The 23,239-nt window shown below is 38.0% G+C and overlaps 1 protein-coding gene and 1 non-coding gene across 5 annotated transcripts in view; both read right to left on the bottom strand.

Annotated features, from left to right (window-relative positions):
• FAM168A (family with sequence similarity 168 member A) overlaps nucleotides 1–17,377 on the bottom strand; it is a 247,712-nt gene extending 230,335 nt beyond the window's left edge. For 2 of the 4 annotated variants that reach the window (XM_077113641.1, XM_077113639.1), the window contains exon 1: nucleotides 17,114–17,377. The gene's annotated coding sequence lies outside the window, so the exon portion shown is untranslated. Of the gene's footprint in view, nucleotides 1–15,149; nucleotides 15,239–17,113 lie in introns of all 4 variants that reach the window. The other 2 variants (XM_077113640.1, XM_077113642.1) reach the window with 2 other exon arrangements.
• Nucleotides 1,142–1,248, bottom strand: LOC143645309 (U6 spliceosomal RNA). Its single transcript, XR_013157033.1, has one exon. It is a non-coding gene; the product is annotated as a U6 spliceosomal RNA (small nuclear RNA).
• Nucleotides 17,378–23,239: the final 5,862 nt, after the last annotated feature.

The raw sequence follows: 23,239 nt of genomic DNA, 5'->3' as shown, positions 1-23,239 counted from the left end.
ATTCAATCTTTACAACCACCTAGGAAATATGTACAATGACTACTGTACTTTCCTCTTTAACAATTAAAAAAAAAAATGAAGCACAGAAAAGTGAAATAACTTGCCCAGCGTCTCACCTAATACATCATAATACATCTACTTTGCCCAGGAAGAAAGTTAGGGCAAAGTAGATGTAATATACATATTTCTAAAGAGATCATTAACAATTTAAGGAAAAGCCAGCCCATTAGTATCCAAATCTTAGATTCTTAAGTATCCGAACTATTTTACAGTGTTTATCATTAAGAAGGTTGGCCCTTTCCCAATAGCAGCAAATGGAAGACATGATCCTAGTGTGCAAAACCACTGCCTTAATGCATACTTTGTAGCACCAGTATACATAATAGCTCTGAGTGGTTAGGTTGCCTCCTAATCTGTATAACTGGCTCACTCATTCAACACTTAATTATTCCTCAAAAATCTACTAATCCCTCACTAAATTTCAGGCACAAGGATTCACAAATAATCAGAGACAAACTCACTGTGCCTGAAAGATTCACAGCACAAAGAAAAGAACATCTGTGGGCTTTAGAAGCAGAAAAGTCTGGGGATAAATCCCTCCCTGGCCATTTACTGGCTGGTGAGCCTGATTAGCCCACCATCTCTGAGCCTAAATTTTCTCATCCGTAAAACAAATTAATTATCACCATCATACCAGATAACTGTGAGCTAAAAGCACTAATGCATTTGTGCAATTGCACAGCAAGCTGAACTAACTGCATTTTTCATGAAACACCATTTTTATTCAAAAGAACAATAGGCAAACTACGGTTATTCAAACTTGGATGTTTGGCAGACATTTCTTGAAAAAATGAACAATATGAGACTGTCACTTCAAGGAAAACAACTGTCAGTATTTGTTGCCAATAAAATTTGAATTTTACAGTGAAAATTAGAATAAGATTTTTCTGATGAGATTGGTGGTGATATAAACAAATGTCGTTTTTTTGACACTGTATAATGGAATGTGTCAACATTTAGAAGATCTCTATAACCCAGTGAATTCTGTTTTTCAAATGACCAGTGCATGATGCTACAAAATCATGCATGGGTAAAAAAAGATGTATTCAAAATGCAATAGAACACTGATTTTTTTTTTTTTTTTAATATGGAACACTTCACAAATTTGCGTGTCATCCTTGCGCAGGGGCCATGCTAATCTTCTCTGTATCATTCCAATTTTAGTACGTGTGCTGCTGAAGCGAGCACAAGACCACTGATTTTAATGTAAGAGTATGAAAGTTCACTGAGAGTGTTTCAAATTTTAAAAGGCAAAGAACCTTTAAGAAACTACCACTTGTCAAATTCTGATATAGTATTCAAAAATAATATTCACAACTGTCTTTGAAAGGCAACAGTAACACTCCTCTGTTTTCCAACTACATATCTATGTGGGGCTGGATTTTCTTCATATACTCAAGGCAAACATCCAATTGCAACAGACTGAGCACAGAAGCAGCTATGAGTCTAGCTGACTTCTATTAAGTTAGACACTAATTTTGCAAAAATGTAAAACATTATTATTCTACATTTTTTGTTTCGGATAACATAGTTATTTTCACAAAATCGTAAAAGGCTTAATATTTTTAAACAAATAAATAAATACTTTTAAAATTTCTCAGTTTTAATTTTTAACACAGCAAATATTAATAGATATAACCCACAAACAAAACCTCTTTGGAATCCTCAATAATCTGTAAATTTTCTCATCTGTAAAACTGTAATCAGACCAAAACACCTGCAAACTGTTGCTATATAGCAACAAGCAAGAATCAACTACTGGTACACACAAGAACCTAAATCAATCTAACAAATAATATCGAGCATGGAAAGTCAGCCATACCTTATCAAAGAGCAAAAACAGGCAAAAGTATTCTGACACTGGAGTCAGAACATTGGTTACTACGGAAGAGGTAGCAACTTTTCCTTCTTGATTTGAGTATCGGTTACACTTTTGATGTATTTTTTTCCTACAAATGTAATACTTCAGTACAATTTATCTTAATTTATGTTTTCTATATATATATATATACCCATGCATATTCACACACACCTCCCTTACGGGGTCACACACAGAAGCATTGTATGGATGGAATTGGGGCATGTCTTTGTTTTTTTTTTATGACATAAGAATATATATTTAGATAAAAGATATAAGAAGTAATCGTCACAGTACTTTTTAGGAGTATACATTGCAATCAAAGAAATATAATAAGCTTGTAGGCCACATATAATACACATCAAATCTTCCCATCTGTATTGGTTTTGCAGAGCAGCTATAACAAAATACCACAAAGTGTTTGGTTTAAATTGTTTTGCTCCACCTGTTTTGGTCAATCTCAGAGAAGTGAATTTTTTTATAGAGTTATAGACATGATGTGAGAATAGATATTTAGATAGAAGATATAATAAGTAATCTTCATATTCTTATACAACAGGAATGTATTGGCTGAAAGCTCCGAGGCTAGAAGTCTAAAGTCAAGGTATCTGCAGGCTATGCCTTCTCCGAAGTCTATAGTGTTTTGGTGGTGGTTTGCTGGCAATCACTTTCTGCCTCTGTCACATGGTGAACTCTTTCTCGTTCTTCCTGTAACTTGTATTCCTCCTGCTCAGTCATCTGGAGCTCTGTCAAGATTTCCTCTCCTTATAAGGACCCCAATCAAACTGGAGTAAGGCCCAGCCTTGATTCAATTTGGCCTCACCTTAATAGGGTCTTTGAAGGTCCTATTCACAGATGAATTCACACCCACAGTACTGGGGGTTAGAGCTTGGATATGCCTTATGGGGGACCTGCTTCAGTCTCCAACACTGCCTTACAAACATTTCAGTAAGGGTGAAACATGATGCTGGGAATGGAGTATTTTGGTCCTTGTCAGGATTTTCTGAAATCCGATATAGTATATTGTGGATTGTAAGTAGTAAAAGAGACAGCAATTTTCATTTTATGACTTTCTTTCTTTTACCTCTTGACCATTGTCAGAAATGCATTGCTCTCAATGGAGTGTTTGGAAGGAGCAAAATTAAAAAGCCAGCATTGACAAGAGATATTAAACACCATTTAGATTTAAGCAAGTATTTTCAATTCTTCTCAATACTTACTGGTAGGCAATGTCTTTAGCTGAGAAGAAATGGAAATGTTTTCAAAGACTTCCATATTTAAACACTGAATAAAAATTACAGATACAAATTTTTATATTATTTCATCTTATAAAATAGTTAATATTTTTCGACTTCCTACTAAAAATTAATTGGCAGATTAACTACTGGGATGATTATTTTTAGCAATATAACATTTTCTTATCATCAAATATATAAGAAAAGTTTGAACATAAATGAAATTAATGGAGTATTTTTCAATTTTTACTCATAATTTCTTTTTATCCCCAAAGCATATACCAGAGTTCAATGCAACAAAATCATGTTTGCCAGGGTGGTGCAACAGTGGCTCAGTGGCAGAATTCTCGCTTGCCATGCCGGAGTTCGAGTCCCAGAGCCTCCTCCAAGGAAGAAGAGCATGTAGCCATAGGACAAGAGTGGGAGCAGGTACACCTGTTGCTTTTATCCCTGACTCTTCCTCCCTCTTCCACTGATCCACCTGCTCACAGGACTAGTCCCCTCGTTTGACCCTAAACAAATGTTTGGCCTTTTTGTGGGGAAGAGGGAAGTAGAGGTGTCAATTCAGCACCTTTCATATGCTAGCCTGCCCTTCAACGGGCTATCAAGTGCGTACCTCTGGGTCATCTCCTGGATTATCTGGTAATTAACAACCCCTAGGACTGTTCTTTCTTCGGATGCAGAGCTTTTATTTTATTTGCATCTTCTTTGGAATTGTGCAAGTATGTTCATCATCATTTTTCTGCCCAGTTGATCTTCTGTACTGTTAACTACCTTCCAGAATGTTTGGCAAATGAGCACTTCCACCTCCCACTCCACAACCCTGCTGCATCCCTAATTCCTGGTGGTCCTCCTCTTCTCTTCAGGGAAACCGCAAAAATGCCTGGTTCCTGTCCTTTCATTCTTGACTGATCCTGCGGTCCAGCAGTCCCTTCTCCCATTTCCAAAGCTTCCCCCCGTGCATCAGTCTCCTCCACCGATCTCGCCTCTCCTTACTTAGGGTAGTCTGTCGAGTTGTCCCCTCCGCCGCCGTTCAAGTCTCCAGCCCGTCCACCCCACACCCTGGCCGGTCCCAAGTGTCCGTGGGTCAATTTCCAGTTACACCCGCCCGGCTCTTCGGCCTCGAGTGGCTGGACGTGGGTCCGTCCCGCACCCGTCCGTCTCCCACTTTCCTCCAATTCGGACACTGGTGGCCGGAACTTTCCTCCAGTCGGGTGGGTAAGGGCGGCGAGTGCGGAGCCGGGGAGGCGGCCGGCAGGCGCCAGGGGCTGCGCGGCGAGGGGTCCGGCGCGGTGGGCACGCGAGCCCGCCGCATGTCTTTGTTTTTAACAGCTCCTCAAGTGATTGTGTGTAGTCAAGACATTTACTGTCTAAGCAGGTTGACAAATAATTGATCTAAGAGTTTAAAATTAGGGAATTTTATGTATACCACATCACAAAGAAAAAGGACTTTGGAACAAGGTAGACCAGAGTTTTAACAGAAGCATCTCTTCTCTTTCGAGTTATATAACTAAATGGAAGTTACTTGATCTCTATTGGCCTCAGTTGCTTTGGTTTCCTCTTATAGAAAAGGGACACAATACCTTGTACAGAAAGCGTCCAGCATATTATCTTCCATAGACACTCAAACATTCATTCCCTTTATCTTTCCATCATCATCCCATACTAATACAAAGACCTGAGACAAATTATCCTGTTGGGTCTTGATTTCTTCATGTTTAAAACGGAAATAACGGGGTGCAAGGATAGTTCAGTGGTAGAATTCTCGCCTGCCATGTGGGAAACCCGAGCACAATTCCCAGCCCATGCACTTTCCCCCCCAAAAAATTTTTTTTCAACAAATGACGCTGCAATAACAAGACATGGAAAAGGAATGAAATGTAAGCCCCACCATACGACATACAAAAAAAAAAGAAAAAAAAACTAAAATAATGTCAACTTAACAAAATTATACACTGTAGCACAAATAAAATACTGTAACTATAATTACAAATGAGTTTTCACTATCATCTCAAAGAGAGACAAATTAGAAAACCAGAACATGTACAAAAATTGTAAAGCAGAAGCTAGAAAAGAAAAATGAGCATTGACAGAAATTATGTCTGAAGGGCATGATCAGAAGACAAATCAAGATCATAATCTCAAATCAGCCAGAGACTGAAGTTTACTGTGAAAAATATAAACAGCCTTCAAAAATGTCCATATCTTTAAAAAAAAGCATAATGAATATCACCATAAATATAGGCATATCCTGAAAGGACCCAGGCATGTGCCTAAGTGGAAAGAAAAGGGGAAGTTGTATTGGAGCTTTATAAACCAAATACTCTTAGAGCATCATCATTCAGAGATCAATAGCGCATTTAATAAAATGCTAAACTTTTAAATAAACAGTAGCATGACAAAAAAAATATTCTGTGCAATTGTTTTCAATATTAAAGATAATGTAAAACTACCCAGGTAATTAAAGTTTATGAAGTAAGTGAAACAAGAAATATAACTTGCTTAGGTTCTTTGTTATTCAATTTTCTACAACTGCAAGGCAGACTTCTAAGAATATACAAGGGATCAGCAAGCTATGGCCCACCCATAACCTATTTTGTGTGGTTTGTGCAATAAAAAATTGTTTCTACAATTCAAAGTGCATGCTTTGCTTGTTTGTTTGCTTTGCTTTTTAAAAAAAGAATATACAACAGAGACCATATGTGGCCTGCAAAGCCTAAAATATTGACTATCTGACCCTTTACAAAAAGTGTGCCAACCCCTGAATCTTGCTGTCTTTTTCTGGTAAATGTGTGCTATACATCATCATCATCAAAGCTTTTATCAATCCAAATAAATTCTAAATTACATTCTAAATAAATAAAAACCCATATGTGGAAACAAGCTACTACAATTAGAATACCATACTATTGATTTCTCATCTACTTTTACTGGGCTCAGTTTAAAAACTAATCACTCACACCCCACCACCCTCAAGACGGTGGAGTGAGTTGCTTCAGGGCTTCATTCTCCCACAGAAACTTTGAACAACCTATAAGGAGTATTAAAAATTAAAAAAAATCTCTCACAAAACTCCAGAAAACAGTTAAAGGACTACAGTAACAGGGTAAGCACTGACTCAAGAAAAAGGCTATTTAAAAGCAACAGCTGGCTGGCCCCTCCGCTGTCCCTCATGGCTAAGTGCAGACACATTCCCAGCGCTGCTCCCTGATCCTGGTTCCAAAGGGAGCCAAGTAAACCTTGTGCACATACTAGGAGCATGTATGTTTTGTCCAATCTCTTTGTTGGTGGTTGAGGGATTCATCATCTCATAACTTGCACTGCTTGTAGAAGCAGTTTACAGAGCTCTAGTATAGAATGCTGTGGGACAGTAATCAAGTGGTTGCCTCTAGCAAGGAATTGGCTGGCTATAGAACATAAAGTGCTATACCAAGGAGCATGAGGAAGAGAGGACAAACTAGAAAAGAGAGTACACTCTGCATCCATGTAAATGGTGCAATTTCTAAAACCAAATAGACATACCCAAGACAAGAGGTTCAAAAAGGATCAGGGAGGCCCCTACATTTAGGCCTGGAGCTATTCTCTAAACTCATTGTATGGACAAGCCCTGAAGGAGAACACTCCCACAGATCAATCTGCAAAGACTGGAAAAAGTGTTGGTTCATTTGGTTGGTTTTTTCCTTTTTTTCTGCTAGCTCCTGATATTCAAAGAAAACTCTGTCATAACGCTAGCTGAATACAAGCTTAAGTAGATGCCTCCGAGTCTAGATCCCAGCAATAACACATTAAAATATAAAATTGTCTAAGTTTTTACAAAAGAAATAGAGAAACAGGAAGAGATGGCCCATACAAAGGATAAGATTAAAAGCATTAGAAATCATCAATGAGGAGGATCAAACCTGGGAAATTCCAAAAAATAAAAAAAAAAAAAGAATAGTCCTAAGTATGTTTAAAAAGCTAAAAAGAAAACATGGACTATAAGAACTAAAGGAAATCAGGAAAACAACAGATGAACATAAAGACTATATCAATAGAAAGATGGAAATTATGAAAAGGAACCAAACAGAGCTGAAGACCATAGTAACAGAAATTAAAAATTCCCTAGAGGGGTTCAATAACAGATCGGAATTGGCAGAACAATCTGTGAACTTGAAGATAAAACAATCCAGTCTGAGGAGCAGAAGGAAAAAAGAAAGAACAGTGAAGAGAGCCTGAAGAATCTGTGGGAACCATCAAAAGCATACCACTAAACACACTGTGTTAAGTCCCAGAAGGAGAAGAGCGAAAGGGACAGAGAAAATATTCGAAGAAATAATGGCAGAAAACTTCCCAAATTGAATGACAGACACGAATGTACACATACAAGATGCATAATTAACTCCAGACAGGAAAAACCCAAATCAACTCATGTAGCAACATGTTAGACTCAAAAACAGCAAATGCCAAAGATATAGAGAATTCTGAAAGGCACAAGAAAAAGCAACAGGTCCTGTTCAAGAGAACCCCAATATGATTAAGTGCTGATTTCTCTTCAGAAACTCTGAAGGTTTAAGGCAAGAGGATGACATATTTAAAGTGTTAAAAGCAAATAATGCCAACAAAGAATTCTCTATCTGGCAAAACTGTCTTTCAAAAAATGAGGGAGAGTTTAACACATTCCAAGATAAATCTAAGAGAGTTTGTCACCACCAAACTGGCTCCATAAGAGAAGCTAAAGAGAGTTCTACAGGTTGAAAGGAAATGACAATAGATAACAGACGGATAACACATGAAGAAACAAACATCTCTGGTAATGGCAGTAACAAATAAGGGTAAACATAAATTTTGTAGTATTGTATTTTTTAATTGTAACTCCACTTTTTACTTCCTACAGGATCTAAATGGCAAATGTATAAAATGTAATGATAAATCAGTGGTTTTGGATTCATAATGTATAAAAAATATGTCATTTGTGACAAGAACTACGTAAAATATCACATAGCTTGTGTATATGACAAATTAAGTTGGCATCAAAGCAAATGAGGCAGTTACAGATTTAAGACATTAAATTAAGCCTCTTGGTAATGACAAAGAAAATATCAAAGAATATGCAAGTTTACAAGGACAGGTTTCCAGGGGTGGGAGGAAAGGGGAATGGGGAGTTAATGTAAAATAGGTATAGGATTTCTGTTTGGGAATTGTGGAACTTCCAGTCATGGAATGTGGTGAGGGTACTACAATGTAGTCAATGTGATTAATCTCACTAAATGGTATGTTTGGGAGTAGATGAAACAGGAAAATTTATGTTGTATGTATGTTCCAACAATTAAAAAAAAGAGCAACTAAAGAGATAATCACAATTGTAACTTTCCAGAAACCTACAACCTCCAATTGGGTCCCTGGTCCAGGTAAGTCCTCATACCTAGCCCAGCCTCTCCAGAACATCAGATAGTCCCATCTCCCTACCCCATATTAGTGACAGACCCTTCCAATATGAAAAATGTAGAATCGCCATAGCGCAAGCACCCCTAAAGAGAGGGATGGAAAGATCAAAGGTGACAGTGGAGTTATACAGAGAAGATAGGATTTAACAAATGAATATGAATGCTGAATCATTAAATTGATCTCTTTTAGTCTCCAGTATTTAACAGCAGCGAGAAGTAAAAACCTAAAATTGTGAAATTATAACCCATGTCAAACTCTAAAATATGTTCTACAACTAACTGTGGTGCTGTGCTTTGAAATTTATAGCTTTTTTTGTATATATGTTATTTTTCACAAAAAAAGAAAGAAAAAAAGTCGATTGTGATGATAAAAAAATATGTAAGGCCTCTGGCCTCCTATATTCTGGACCAGCTAGAAGGAAAAATATGAGAGGAAAGTATCGTAGCCCATGACAAACTCTGGGATCTGTCCTGTAACTACTCATTGAAGAGTGCTTTGGAAACTATGGCTTTGTTACTTCTTTGCTTTGCATATATGTTATATTATACAATAAAAAAACTTTCTTTTAAAAAAAGAGATAATCACAATTAATGGCAATACATGATCCTGGATGGATCTATCAAGAGAGGAAAGAAGGCTCAAAATTATATTATTGGGAAACAGGAAAAAATTTGAATATAGACTAAGTTTTAGATCAATATTAAATTTCTTGACCTTTAATAATGGCACTTAAGGTGCATACATAGGTGATTATCCTTGCTTTTAGGATATGTACTCAGCAGTATTAAATGTTCAAAGAGAACAATGTATACAAGCTACACTCAAATGTTGAGAAAATAGATTGACAGACAGATGAACAGACAGATAGACTGGTAGGGTGATGAACAGAGATATAGAATAATAAAGCAAAGGTGGCAAAATGTTAAAATTGACGGATCTGGGTATCTGGGGGAAAGGGGTATTCTGTAGTTCTCAGTATAGGGATTATATTATTTCTATGTTTGCAAGTGTTTTAAATTTAAAAGTTTGAAATTAAAAATAAAACAAAGCAAAACTAATCACTCACATTATTTATAAAGCACCCACGAGGAGCTAAGACTACTAGGAAATAATCCCTGCCTTCAAGAAGTTTATAGTTACATGAAGGAACAGACAGAAACTGTTAATTTTCCCAAAACAGGGTAAGTTCTATACAGGGAACAAATGTATAAACTGGATGCTCCCAGGGCACAAAACAGAGCACTTAAAGGTTCTGAAAGACGTCTTGGGGGAGATACACCTAACCCAAAAGGATAAATAAAAGGAGAAACAGCATAAGCAAAAATATGAAACTGCAAGATATCTATAGAAACTACGTGATGCATGACGTTATCAGTGATGGGAGATCAGGTAGGAAAAATACAGAGGGACAGATCATCAAAGGTCTGATATGTCATGCTAGGGACTCTGGACTTTAGAGTCAATAAAAGGATTTAAGCAGGGGAGTGGCACTGACATATATACCTGTTAGGAGACGTACTGACTGCTGAGTGGAAAATGGGTTTATGAGGTGTAAGATAGAGAAACCAATTAGGAGGTTACTACACTGGTCCAAATATAATTAGGACCTGAACTAAGGTGGTAGTAGTATGAAAGAGGAGTAGAATTTCAGAAATATTTGGAAGGATTTGATGTTTCACTGTGAGAAATAAGGGAGAACAGACTAATGACACAAAGTAGTTTCCTGAATGACCAGATGGTAGCTCCTTTAAAATTAGGACAAAATTAAAGGAAGAGATTATTTAACTTTTTAGGTGGAAGGGGATGTAGAGAGGGAGCAGTCAGAAGTAGATGGGGAAAATGAGCACCATCTTGGACATACTGAATTTGAAGTTCACTGGAATGAATGCATTATGGATGGCCAGTGAACTATACAAATCTTGAGCTTAGGAGAGAGCTCTGGGCTGGAGACAGAGATTTAAAAGGTAACAATCAGTACACAGATGACAGTTAAAACTAACAGACTAGACAAGACTGTTCAAAGAAAGAATCTAAAAAAGTCTAATAAGCCCAGAAACCAATCCTAAAAAATATCAACATTTACTGGGAAGGAAAAAACAATAAAAATTTCTTCTTAAATTTCAGCTAGTTTTAACAGCTTCAAACATATCTTCCTGTTAAGCAACAAACTGGGAAGAGCAAAAACGCATGAAATATGTTCATTAATGCAACTCATCCAGTAGATAAAATAGAGCTTAAGGAATTCAGTGGGGAGAGAACTTTCCAGGTAAAAGAAACAGCATTTGTAAAGAAAAAGAAGAGCATGATAGTATGACATGTTTGGCGAGTGGTTTATCTGGTTTCACAGTAGGGTACACATGCTAGAAAGTTTTTAAAGAGAGGTATAAACTAAGCCCTATTAGAACACTGGGAGGCAACAATTAAGGATTGTGTTGCTGACATCACGAAAAAAGAAAATTTTTTTAAATACCAAAAAACACAAAGCAAATGCAAACATTCCTATTTTGATCATTCCATTCTACATATATAATCAGTAATTCACAGTATCATCACATAGTTGCATATTCACTATCATTATCATTTCTTGGAACATTTGCATCTATTCAGAAAAAGAAATAAAACGAAAACAGAAAAAGAATTTATACAGTGAGAATGAGAGGGAGGGGTAATGGATATACAACGTGATGCAAATGTTCTAAAATAATCATGGTGATGCATACACAACTATATAATATTTTGAGCCATTGGTTATATACTTTGAGTGGACTATATGGTGCATGAAAATATCTCAATAAAAATATCCTTTTTAGGAGGTGCAAGGGTAGTTCAGTGGTAGAATTCGCACCTGTCATTCAGGACATCCGGGTACGATTCCCAGGCCATGCACTTTCCCAAAAAACAAACAAGCAAAAAAAAACAAAAAACAAAAAACAAACAAACAAAAATTCAACATACGGTGCTGCAATAACCGGATACTCACATGGAAAAAGAATGAAATGTAACCCCTGCCATATAGCACACACACCAAAAAAATTTTTTACCTCTTTCAGAGTTAAAAAATAAGAATAATGGAGTGAGAAAAAAAAGCAAGTCACAGAAGAATACCTACACTATGATTCCATCTATGTAGTTGCAAAGGTAAAAATTAAATTGTTTAGATATATGCACACACTTGATAAAACTTTAAAGAAAGCAAGGGAATGATCAGATAAATTTTAGGAAAGTGGTGGTTTACCTCTGACGGAAAGGGTAGGAGGGAGGTTCAACCGGGAAGCCTCACAATAGACTTCAAATGTACCAGCAATATTTTTTATTAAACTGGGTACTGAATACACAGGTCTTCAATTTTGTATTATAATTTAAATTATAGATTTATGCTTTATGCATATTTTTATACATACAGCTTATCTCACAATTTAAAAACATATAAACAGAATTGAGGAATCAGAATGTCTGGGCCACAACCCAGACTCTTTCACTTCCTAGCCATGTAACCTTAAGCAAGCTATTTACTCTCTCAGAGTAGTTTTCTTCTTGTTTTATAGATGAAGAAACTAACAGCTAACATCTGTCTAGTACTTTACTATTTAAAGTTTCTTTACTACAGTATAAACAAGCAAATGCGCAGATAAACTGAAATTACAAAATACAAAATAATACCTCCTTAATAAAAATAATAAAAAATTAATAATAGAACATCATAATATGAAGAACTCATTGGCTGAACATCAGGCTCTTCACATTCTAGTCTCTGCATACATCCTAATAATAATAGCAGCAAAGTAACATTTTTATTAAGTGTTTCATGTAACTACACGTGTTAAATGCTTTAATGTTTTTGTTACTGTTTAATTCTCAAAACAACCCTGTGAGACTAGTTCTATTATCTCCACTTAACAGATGAGACAATTTTGCCCAAGGTCACACAATTAGTAGTAAGTAGTGGACAAAATTTAGAACCCATATTCTCAACTACATTATTTTTTTAAGCAGTTTTATTGAGATATATTCACATGCCATATAATCCCTCCAAAGCAATCAGCGGCTTTTAGTAAAATTACAGAGTTGTGCATTCATCACCATAATCGATTTTAGAACATTTTCATTATTCCAGAAAGAAAATATCCATGCCTCTTAGCAGTCACTTCTCAATCCCTCTATCTTTCCCCAGCCCTACATAACCACTAAGCTAATTCTTTCTCCATAGATTTATTTATATTTATTTGTCTTTGTTTGTTTGCTTTTAGATTTATTTATATTTAAAGAATATTAAAATAGTACTGTTAACTACAGTTTATAGTTCACATTAGGTGTATTTTTCCCATTTACTATCCTATTATTAACAACTTGTAACAGTAATGTACATTTGTTATAGTTCATGAAAGAACATTCTTATATTTGTACTATTCACCAGATATTGTCCACCACAGTGCTCACTATGCTATACAGTCCCATATTTTTATCCTCTAGCTTTCCTTCCAGTAACATACATGACCTAAAACTACCTCTTTCATCCACATTCACACACATAATTCAGCACTGTTAATTATACTCATAGTAATGTGTTACCATCACCTTTATCCATTTCTAAACATTTAAAACCAACCTAAACAGAAATTCTGCACAAATTAAGCATCAGCTCCCTATTCTCTAACCCCATTCTATTTCCTGTTAACCTATATTCTAGATTCCAACTTTATGAGTTTGCTTATTATACTTAGTTCATATTAGTGATATCACACAATATTTGTCCTTTTTTGTCTAGCTTTCTTCACTCAACATGATTTATTCCAGGTTCATCCATGTTCTGGCATGCATCAGGACTTCATTCCTTGTTGCTGCTGAATAATATTCCATTGTATGTATATACCAATTTTGTTTATCCATTCATCAGGTAATGAATACTTAGGGTAATGGGCACTTAGGTTGCTGCCATCTTTTGGTAATTGTGAATAATGCCTCTATGAACATCAGTGTGCAAATGTCTGTTTGCAGCCCTGTTTTCAGTTCTTCTGCTTATAAACCTAGTAGTGGGATTGCAGGATCATATGGCAATTCTATAGTTAGCTTCCTGAGGAACTGTCAAACTGTCTTCCACAGTGACTGCACCATTTTACATTCCCACCAGCAGTGAATGAATGGTCCTCTTTCTCCACATCCTCTCCAACACTTGTAGTTTTGTTTTTTAATAGCAGCCATTCTAACAGGTGTGAAATGATATCTCGTTGTGGCTTTCATATTATTTTTGCCTCACTTTTCACACTGTATTTAAACTGTCTATGTCTCCGATGACACTGAAAGCTCTTTGACAACTTTTTTGCTCACTTTCATTTCCCTTGGCACTCAGCAGACATTAAATATATAAATAAATATTAAGCAAATATTTCATTTATGTACGTTTTTAGGATGTAAAGTAGTTTCATATACTTGAGCTGATTTGTTCCTCTTGACATCCTTGTTAAGTATGAAAGGTTTTTAATGCCTTTACTGAAATCACTCAATTATTAAGTGGTGGAGCTGGGATTTAAACCCAACAATTTTGACTCCTAAGTCCATGGGCTATTCATTAGACCAAGACATCTGTCTACCTATCTACTCCACCTGCTCTCCTCTTCTCAACAGTATACCTGGAGGATCAAATGAGGTAAAGATACTAATTATACACATTTCTACTGCACAGCTCTGTGACCACAGCTCTGGAAAAAAAGAAATCCAGCAAAACATTTCTCCTGAGTGATTATTTTACACTTTGAGCTTTCATAAGCTAGGGGTTTAATATAACCTTCCCACCTATAGATCAAGCCTGCAGAGCCACAAAAGTAATGTCTAGACCCCAGAGTAAAGTTATGAGAATTGCTTGCATAAGTCAGATTACATTCTCATAGAATTATGGGCAACTGTTCAAACCTGATTTTTACTGTAACACAGAAATCCTCCTCACAAAAACACTTTCAAAATTTCAAGAGTAATCCAACCTTCCATATTATGACCATTTTGGAACTACAAAAAATTCTAAGTATTGGATTTTTTTTAGGTGTTCAATTGTGAAAGCCAGGGAAAATGGTTTGCAAGCTGAATTTCGAAGTGTGAACAAAAATAAAAAAGATTTTAATCCAACTAGTGCCGATTTTATCCTTCCCCATTTTTTCTTAGTCTGAGCTCTAATCAATAGCCACTTCATGTTTTTAACATATCACAGTTAATATAATTACAGTCAGAAAACTATTTCTCTAAAGATGCTTCCTCCTTCAACCCCTCTCTATCTTCCATCATCACCATCCAGCATGGGAGTGAACATCACTAAGCTTTACATCAAATTTCTGATAAAGAAATGGAGATATTATTTCTGAGGTTAATGCAATGTGCCTACATCAACACCATCCCTTGAAATATAAAATAAAAATGACTCTATATGCTTATTTGGCTACATCTGACAAAATTCTGATCACCTGAATGTCCTGCAGGAGAAAAATCAAACTATAGAAATATAGTCCAATAATTTTAAATCTTATCAAGTAATGTCAAAAGAGAATCAAATGAAAAAAAAAACCATCACTACCAAACCGTCTTACCAATGAATATTTATGACATTTCCATATTTTCTGTCTTCTCTCTGTTTACATAAAGCAGTGGTGCCAAGGCTCATCTCAGGATTATTACCCTGCAATACAATGATGGGCCTAATTGCCTTGCAAACCAAGATACCAATAAATGGAGTCTTCAAGCAATCAATTTTAAAGGGGGGGGGGGTGGAGGCCCTAAGCGCTTTCTTTCCATATAAATGCACGCTGCTGATTAGAAAATAAATCCAGTCTCATATTTTTCAGTCCCATTCATCACTTCTCAAGCAAGGGACGCTCCCTTAACAACCTCAATCTCATCAAATCTATTTAAATTTAAAATTCCAGAACTAGTTCTTAAGAGCACCAGAGGAGGGGAAAAGAGAAAGCAGAGACATCATACAGAAAGATATTTATCACACTCCATTTCCATCTTCACCCACCTTTATTTGGGGGGTGGGTTTTTTTTCCTCCAACTTTCTTTTTGTGATATATGAACTAACAGAAAGAAAACACACACCCCCTTCCTTAATTCTACCCTAACAGAAACCCCTCTCAACTTCATCCTCTGGGTTGACTTCGCTTCCAAATATGATTCTAATAAAAATGAAACAAACAATAAGATCAAAGGCCTCTTAAGAGGTTCTCTAGGAATGTATCTTTAATGTACCACCTTCTCTGTTCCCTACAAAGCCTCCTATAAGAAACCTCTTAACCAACCACAGCCACCAAAGATGTCCATTTAAGTGTTCCAACCCCTAACCCTCTTGTGTCTCTTGGAGGCCCAACCCACCTCTTCCCAGCACTGCTCACTACCCCTTTCCATCTTCTGTGACCCATCTATTCCCACAACTCCAGGTCTTCCACTCTTTAAATTCCCCCTCTGCCGCCTCACCATCATCAACCACTGCTCTAGTCCAACCAGGTTATCTCAAACACTTCTCCAAAACTCCCTCTTCCACCTTGGCTAAAGGACATTTTCTTCAACATACCATTCCACAACCATGCTCACCACCTGCCACTATTCTTTCAGTGAGTCCAGCCCAGGCCCTTCTTCAGTGCCCTCTGCCTGGAACCTGCCCCCAGGGAGCCATCATGCCTCTTACAGTGGTTCAAAGATCACCCTAAATCCCAACCCACTATGCCTCCCTTCAATCTCAAAACCTGTCAGTCCATTTTGGACCTAACTTTCAATTTCCCTTCCTCCCGCCAGCTCACCATTACACTCCTCTTACTAAAAGCCTTACCCCTATCTGCAATTATTCCAACCTCCATCAGCCCACCCCAGGAAAAACTGAATTCCACCTCCTCTGCTCTATCCCAAGCCCTGCTATTCCATAAGTCACCACAAATTCCACCACCCCCAGGTGGCAAATGCCCACTCCGGTCTCAGATCTCAAACCTTGCCAGACCCTCAGCCCCAGCTCCTACCACCTCCATCAGCCTACCCCGGTCCACCCCACATTCCCTCCTCCTGAATTAACACGCTCCAGGGTCCAGTCCAAGCCCTGTACATCCCACAGTCTGTTGAATTCAAGTCCCTAACCCCCACCCAGCTAGGACCCCAAGCTGTCAACTGTTTCAGGCCAACCTCAAAACCACCACCTTCATTCAGCCCCCTCCCCCATTAAAGGCCACCCCACTTCAGTCTCATCTCCCACTTCTCCCCAAGGCCTTCCCAAATTCCAACCCCATGCGACTCCCACCTACGCTCCCGTCCCAACTAGGGTCATTCCCCATTAAAAGTCCCTTTCCCTCATCTTCCCCCACCGCACCCTGCTGGGTCCCACCCCCACCCCACCCCCAGTCCGCGCCTGGACAAATCTCCCTCGTCAGCCCGCCGTTCCAACGCGACCTCAGCCCCCTCCCCCCAACCCGCCCGGGGGCTCTGCAGCCCCCACCCTCATTTCCCCCAGTACCACCGGCCGGGGCTGAGGACGAGTGGACCCTGGAAGGGGGGAGGGGGGTTTCCTCACCAGCGAGAGGCTGCAGGCGAAAACGGGGGTGGCGGCGGCTGAGACGGCGATGTCCTTGTCTTTTCTGGCGGCTGTAGTGGCGACGCTCTCGCTTCCTCGCCCGTGTCCTGTAGGGTGGCGGATGGCGCGCAGGGTCCTGGAGCCTCCTCCTCAGCGACTCGGCTCTGAAACCTCTGCAGTAGCGGCCGAGGAGCCCGACGGGTGGGGGGAGGGGACGCTCGGCAGCGGGGCGAGGGAGGTGGAGGCGGAGGGAGGGGGCGGGAGACCGCTGAGATGGGCGGGGAAGGAGGAGCAAGCGCGGCGCCGCGACACGTCCCACGGTCTCAGCGCGCTAGGACCACAACTCCCAGCATTCCCCGCTCAACCTGCGAGCGGCCTACAGCCCTAGCGTCGCGCTCAGTGCAGAAGCACTGCGCCCTCCTTGGTCACGGACAATAGAATAACGTCAGCCATCCGCCGGCGGGTTTTGTAAACACAGTGACCATACGTCAGGGAAGTCAGGCTGTCCGGCAGCTTCATCTCCAAGTAAAGAATCTCGCGGTGTGTCCACGCGCCCCTCCCCCCGACACCCACTAGCGCACGCATATAGACGCGCACACCCACGCACAAACACACACGAATACAGCCACCCATGAACTACATTTCCCAGCATTCCACGCAGCCTCCGGCCCGCCTTCCGGATCTTTCTCAGACCCAATATTGCAGTTTGGAATAAGTGTGGCCCCTGCGAAATGCCGGGAGAGGCAGTTCTCATTTCTTCCCCCATGTTAAGAAAAAGAGGAAAACTGGAAGAAATATGCCAACCCAGCAAGGACAAGCCCAGATGGGCGAGATGACTTGTGAGTCTGTATTCTACTTGTCATTCCGGTTCACATGTCTAACACCAGGACTAATGCAGCAGCTTCGTCAGTGGTCTCCCAGCAAATCTTAGGACGATTTCGCAATTTGAATTTAAATGCAGAAAGGGTGTATTTCTTGACTCAGCTCCATTACTTTTAAAAACTTACCTTAGGGTGCACGGGTAGTTCGGTGATGAGAATTCCGGTCTTCCATGCTGGAGACCCGAGTTCGATTCCCGGACCGTGCACCGCCCCCCCCCCCCCAAAAAAAACTTAACCTTAAAAGGATGATCGAACATGAGGTTGTAGGGGTGTGGGGATAATGTATATGTCCATCAATAGAAGGTTGGTTAAATTATATATACATACAATAAAGTGCTAAGTCATTAAAAGTGATGGTATAGATCTATTTATTGACATGGAGAGCTTATTCACAATTCACTGTTGAGGAAACGTTGATTGCAAAATAGCATATTTAGAAGGGTCCGATTTATGCGAAGTTTGAAGTTGCTTCTTCTATAAGCATAGAGAGTTCAGGAAAGAGGTTCCCCTAAATATTATTGGTGATTGTCTTAGAGGGAAAGATGTCAGATTTCAAGTAATTTTTATTTTCATGTTGTCTGAATTTTTTAAAAGGAGCTCATATATATTTATTTTTTAGGCTGTAAGACTAGTTTGAAAAAATACAATTTCAAAGTCTAAAGCAAACTAAAGAAAACTTTTAGTTTTCTCGTCATTAGCAATATTCCAGGTCTATGCCTATCTGGCTTTTCTGTGAGCTCAAGAGTTGCACTGGTAAAACAAATAATAGTGGTCACTATGATGAAAATAAAATAAGTTAATAGGGAGAATTTTCCTTCGACCACCTGTGTGTCCATCTCTTCTAGAGTGCAGTATCAGATTATCTGTGATTCAGCATAAATCATGTATTCAATTACATTGTATTTTAATTAAAATTAAATTATATCCACAAGGGTTCCATGCACTAGAGTAACTTTCCAGAAACCTACAACCTCCAGATGGTTCCCTGATCCAGATAAGTACTGAAACCTAGCCCAGCTATTCCAGAACATCAGATAGTTCCATATCTCTACCCCATATTAGTGACAGACCCTTCTAATAAGAAAAATTTAGAATTGCCATAGTCCAAACACCCCTAAAGAGAGGGATGGAAAGATCAAAGGTGATGATGGAGTTATATAAAGAAGATAGAATTTAACAAATGAATATGAATGCTGAATCATTAAATTGATATCTCTTTTTAGTCTCCAGTATTTTAGAACAGCTAGAAGTAAAAGCCTAAAATTGTGGAATTGTAACCCATGTCAAACTCTGAAATATGTTCTACATCTAATTGTGGTGCTGTGCTTTAAATTTTGAAGCTTTTTTGTATATATGTTATTTTTCACAAAAAAAGGGGGAAAAGTCTATTGTGATGATAAAAAAATATGTAAGTCCTCTAGCCTCCTATATTCTGGAGCAGTTAGAAGGAAAAATCTGAGAGGATCATATGGTAGCCCATGACAAATTCTGGGATTGTCCTGTGATTACTTGTTGAAGAGTGTTTTGAAAACTATTTTTTTTATTTCTTTGCTTTGTATATATGTTATACTATACAATAAAAAAGTTAAAATAAATTTTTAAAATTAAATTATAAAAATTATAAATAAATTAAAATTTTCAATTTTGTATGTTAGTGTTTTTGCTGTCCTGCAAGAAACACCGGGATATTCGAGCTCCACTACCCTGCCCACTAGGAAAAAGCCTAGATTACCTAGCTCCCAAGATAACTGTCCTGCTGCAGCCTATCTCCAGATTTGTCCCATCTCGGTCCATTTATACTCTTACCCCTCAGGATTTATTTTACCCAAGTACATCAGGCACTGTCGTTTTCAAACTTCCTAGTTCGTTTTTCATCCTATTCTTCCGGCCTTGAAATCCTAAATCTTCTATTTGCTTTTCTGAGCATAAGATGAGACTGCTCTGTGATGGACAGGTCCCTTCCCATCTCTAAGTGTAGTATCGACCATCTTCTCTTCTAAACCCTGACTTTACTTCTCCTTTTCCCCACTTTTTCCAGGGGGGGATAGTGGGGCCTGGGAGGTCAAAATTAGAAGGGTGCTGGTCTGTCCAGGGTACAAAGCATTAGAGGAATAGGAATGAAGAAGCTATATAAATTACATAAATCAGACCTTGCTATGCTGGGTGAGCTTGAAGTAGTCTTAACTTTGTGAACTTCAATGTCCACATCTATAAAAAGGAAGGAATTATTTCTGCACTGACCTTCATAAAGCTTTTTACTTTTATTTTTAACATGGGCAGGCACCAGGAATCAAACCCGGGTCCTTGGGCATGGCAGGGAGGCAAGCATTCTTACCTGCTGAGCCACCATGGCCCACCCCATAAAGCTTTTAAAAGAATCCAGTAAGACAATAGGTGTGAAAGTGCTTCCAAGACTGTAAAGGACCATTTATTGTCCAGACCCTTTATCTAATTTTAGAATTCTGTCTCCAAATCTCTGCCAAATTAAACAATGTAAACTTTTTACTCAGAATTACAGCAAAATTAATGAATTCCATTAAGAAAGTATTTAAGGAATTAATACATTGAAGTCGGTTTTATTCGTTGATGAATTTTCTGTGTAGCACACTTAAACAACTTCTAACTTTATTTTTTTCTATATTGACTTTTCACCCAGAGCTATTCTTTTCTCTCTAAATTATATAAGAAAGATTCTATTAATCAGTTATCTTTTTCAATAGAATTTTTTTATTTTTATTTTAGAATAATTTCAAACTTACAGTTGAAAAAATAATACAAACCGCATACAGAGGACTCCACCATACCCCCCCTCTCCCAGATGGATACCCAGAGCCACCAAATTTAACATTTTGCCATCTTTGCTGTATCGTTTTAGCATCTTTCTATTTTTTTTTTTTCAGCATGGGCAGGCACCAGGAATCGAACCCAGGTCTCTGGCATGGCCGGCAAGAACTCTGCCTGCTGAGCAGCTATGGCCCACCCTTCTTTCTATTTCTTATCTTCTGAACATCTGAGAGCAGGTTGCACACATCATACTCCTTGAACACATAATATTTCCATGTTCATTCACTACAAACTAAGATAATCATTTATATAATCACCTTAGGTGCAGGTACCAAGTACAAGAAGTTTAACATTAGTATGAAGCTTACATTCTATACTACAAATTTTTCTTATGTCCCAGTAATGTCCTTTTGTGCTTTTTCTCCTCCATTTTTAGATCCCATCCAGGATCATGTATTGCATTTAATTGTCATAATTTCTTTAGTTTATCTTTATTTCATTTTTTTTTTTAATTTTGGAAACGCATGTATAACACAAACCTTCCCATCCCAACCCCTCCCAAATATACAAATATACCATGTGGGATACATCACATTTACAATGTTGCAGTTCCCTCACCAACATCCATTACTAAAACTTACCCTTCACCCAAAATAGAAACCCTGCACTCATTTTACCTTAACTTCCTAGTGCCCCTAGCCTGCTCCCTGATGACTGGTATTAAACTTTCTGAGAACTCTCTTTAGTATCTCTTATAGAGCTGATCTAGGGGTGACAATCTCCCTTAGATTTATTTATCTGGGAATGTCTGAAACTCTATTTTTGAAAGACAGTTTGGCCAAGTAGAGAATTATTTGCTGAATTCAGTTTTTTTTGTTTCAGCACTCTAAATATGTCATCCCACTGCCTTCTTAAACCTTCAGGGTTTCTGATGAGAAATCAGCACTTAATCATATTGAGGCTCCCTTGTACATGACATATTGCTTCTGTCTTGCGCCTTTGAAAATTCTCTCTTAATCTTTGGCATTTGACAGTTTGATTATAACATAGTGCTGCATGAGTCTGTTTGGATTTTTCCTGTCTGGAGTTAATTGAGTATCTTGAATGTATATATTCACGTCTGTTGTTCAATTTGGGAAGTTTTCTGCCATTATTTTTTGAATATTCTCTCTATCCCTTTCTTCTCTTTCTGGGACTTACACAATACATTTAGTGGTATGTTTGATGGTGCCCCACAGATTCTTCAGACTCTTTTCACTTTTCTTCATTCTTTCTTCCTTCTGCTTTTCAGATTGGATTATTAAAATTGTCCTGTCTTCAAGTTCATGGATTGTTTCTTCTGCTAGCTCCAATCTGTTATCTTTTTATTTTTTTTAATTTTTATTAATAAAACAATCAGTATACAATATGAACATTCTTTTTTTCATCACATAGTTGTACATTCATCAAAGACCATTTCTTAGAACCTTTGCATCAATTCAGAAAAAGAAATAAAAAGAAAACAGATAAAAATTCATACATACCATACCCCTTACCCTTCCCTTTCATTGGTCACTAGCATTTCAATCTACTAAATTTATTTTAACGTTTGTTCCCCCATTATTTATTTATTTTTAATCCATATGTTTTACTCATCTGTCCATAAGGTAGATAAAAGAAGCATCAGACACAAGGTTTTCACAATCACACAGTCACCTCACAAAAGCTATATCACTATACAATCATCTTCAAGAAACACGGCTACTGGAACACAGCTCTACATTTTCAGGCAGTTCCCTTCAGCCTCTGTTATGCCTTAACTAAACAGGTGATATCCAATGCATAAGAATAACCTCCAGGATAACTCTGTTTGGAATCTCTCAGCCATTGACACTATTTTGTCTTATTTCTCTCTTCCACCTTTCGGTTGAGAGGGTTTTCTCAATCCCTTGGTGCTGAGTCCCAGCTCATTCTAGGTCCAATCTGTTATTGAATCACTCTAGGGAATTTTTAATTTCTGTTACTGTGGTCTTCAACTCTGTTTGGTTCCTTTTCATAATTCCATCTCTCTGTTGATATTCTCTTTGTGCTCATCAGTTTCCCTGATTTCTTTTAGTTCTTTGTTCATGTTTTCTTTTATATCTTGAGCATATTTTTGGATTTTTCTTTTTTTTTAATATCTTTGTCTGGTATATCCTAGGTCTGGTCTGCCTCACTGATCATGTCTAATGCTTTAATCTTAACCTTTGTATGAGCCATCTCGTCCTGTTTCTTTATATGTCTTGTAATCTGCTATTGAAACCTAGAAAATTTGATATTTTATTTTTAGGATTTAGACTCTGAAGCATCTATTCCTTGAGCTTGTATCCAGCCAGTGTTATGACAGAGCTTTCCTTGAATGCCAGGAGTTAACAACAAAAAAAAAAATTTTAAGGAAAAAAGAAAACACCTTTCCTAGTGTTAAATGAGGATTAAAGGACAT

This window comes from Tamandua tetradactyla, chromosome 8 (genome assembly GCF_023851605.1).
Source record: "Tamandua tetradactyla isolate mTamTet1 chromosome 8, mTamTet1.pri, whole genome shotgun sequence".
Lineage (NCBI taxonomy): Eukaryota > Metazoa > Chordata > Mammalia > Pilosa > Myrmecophagidae > Tamandua > Tamandua tetradactyla.
The sequence above is the reverse complement of the archived record's forward strand: the minus strand, read 5'-3'. Positions and strand labels throughout refer to the sequence as shown.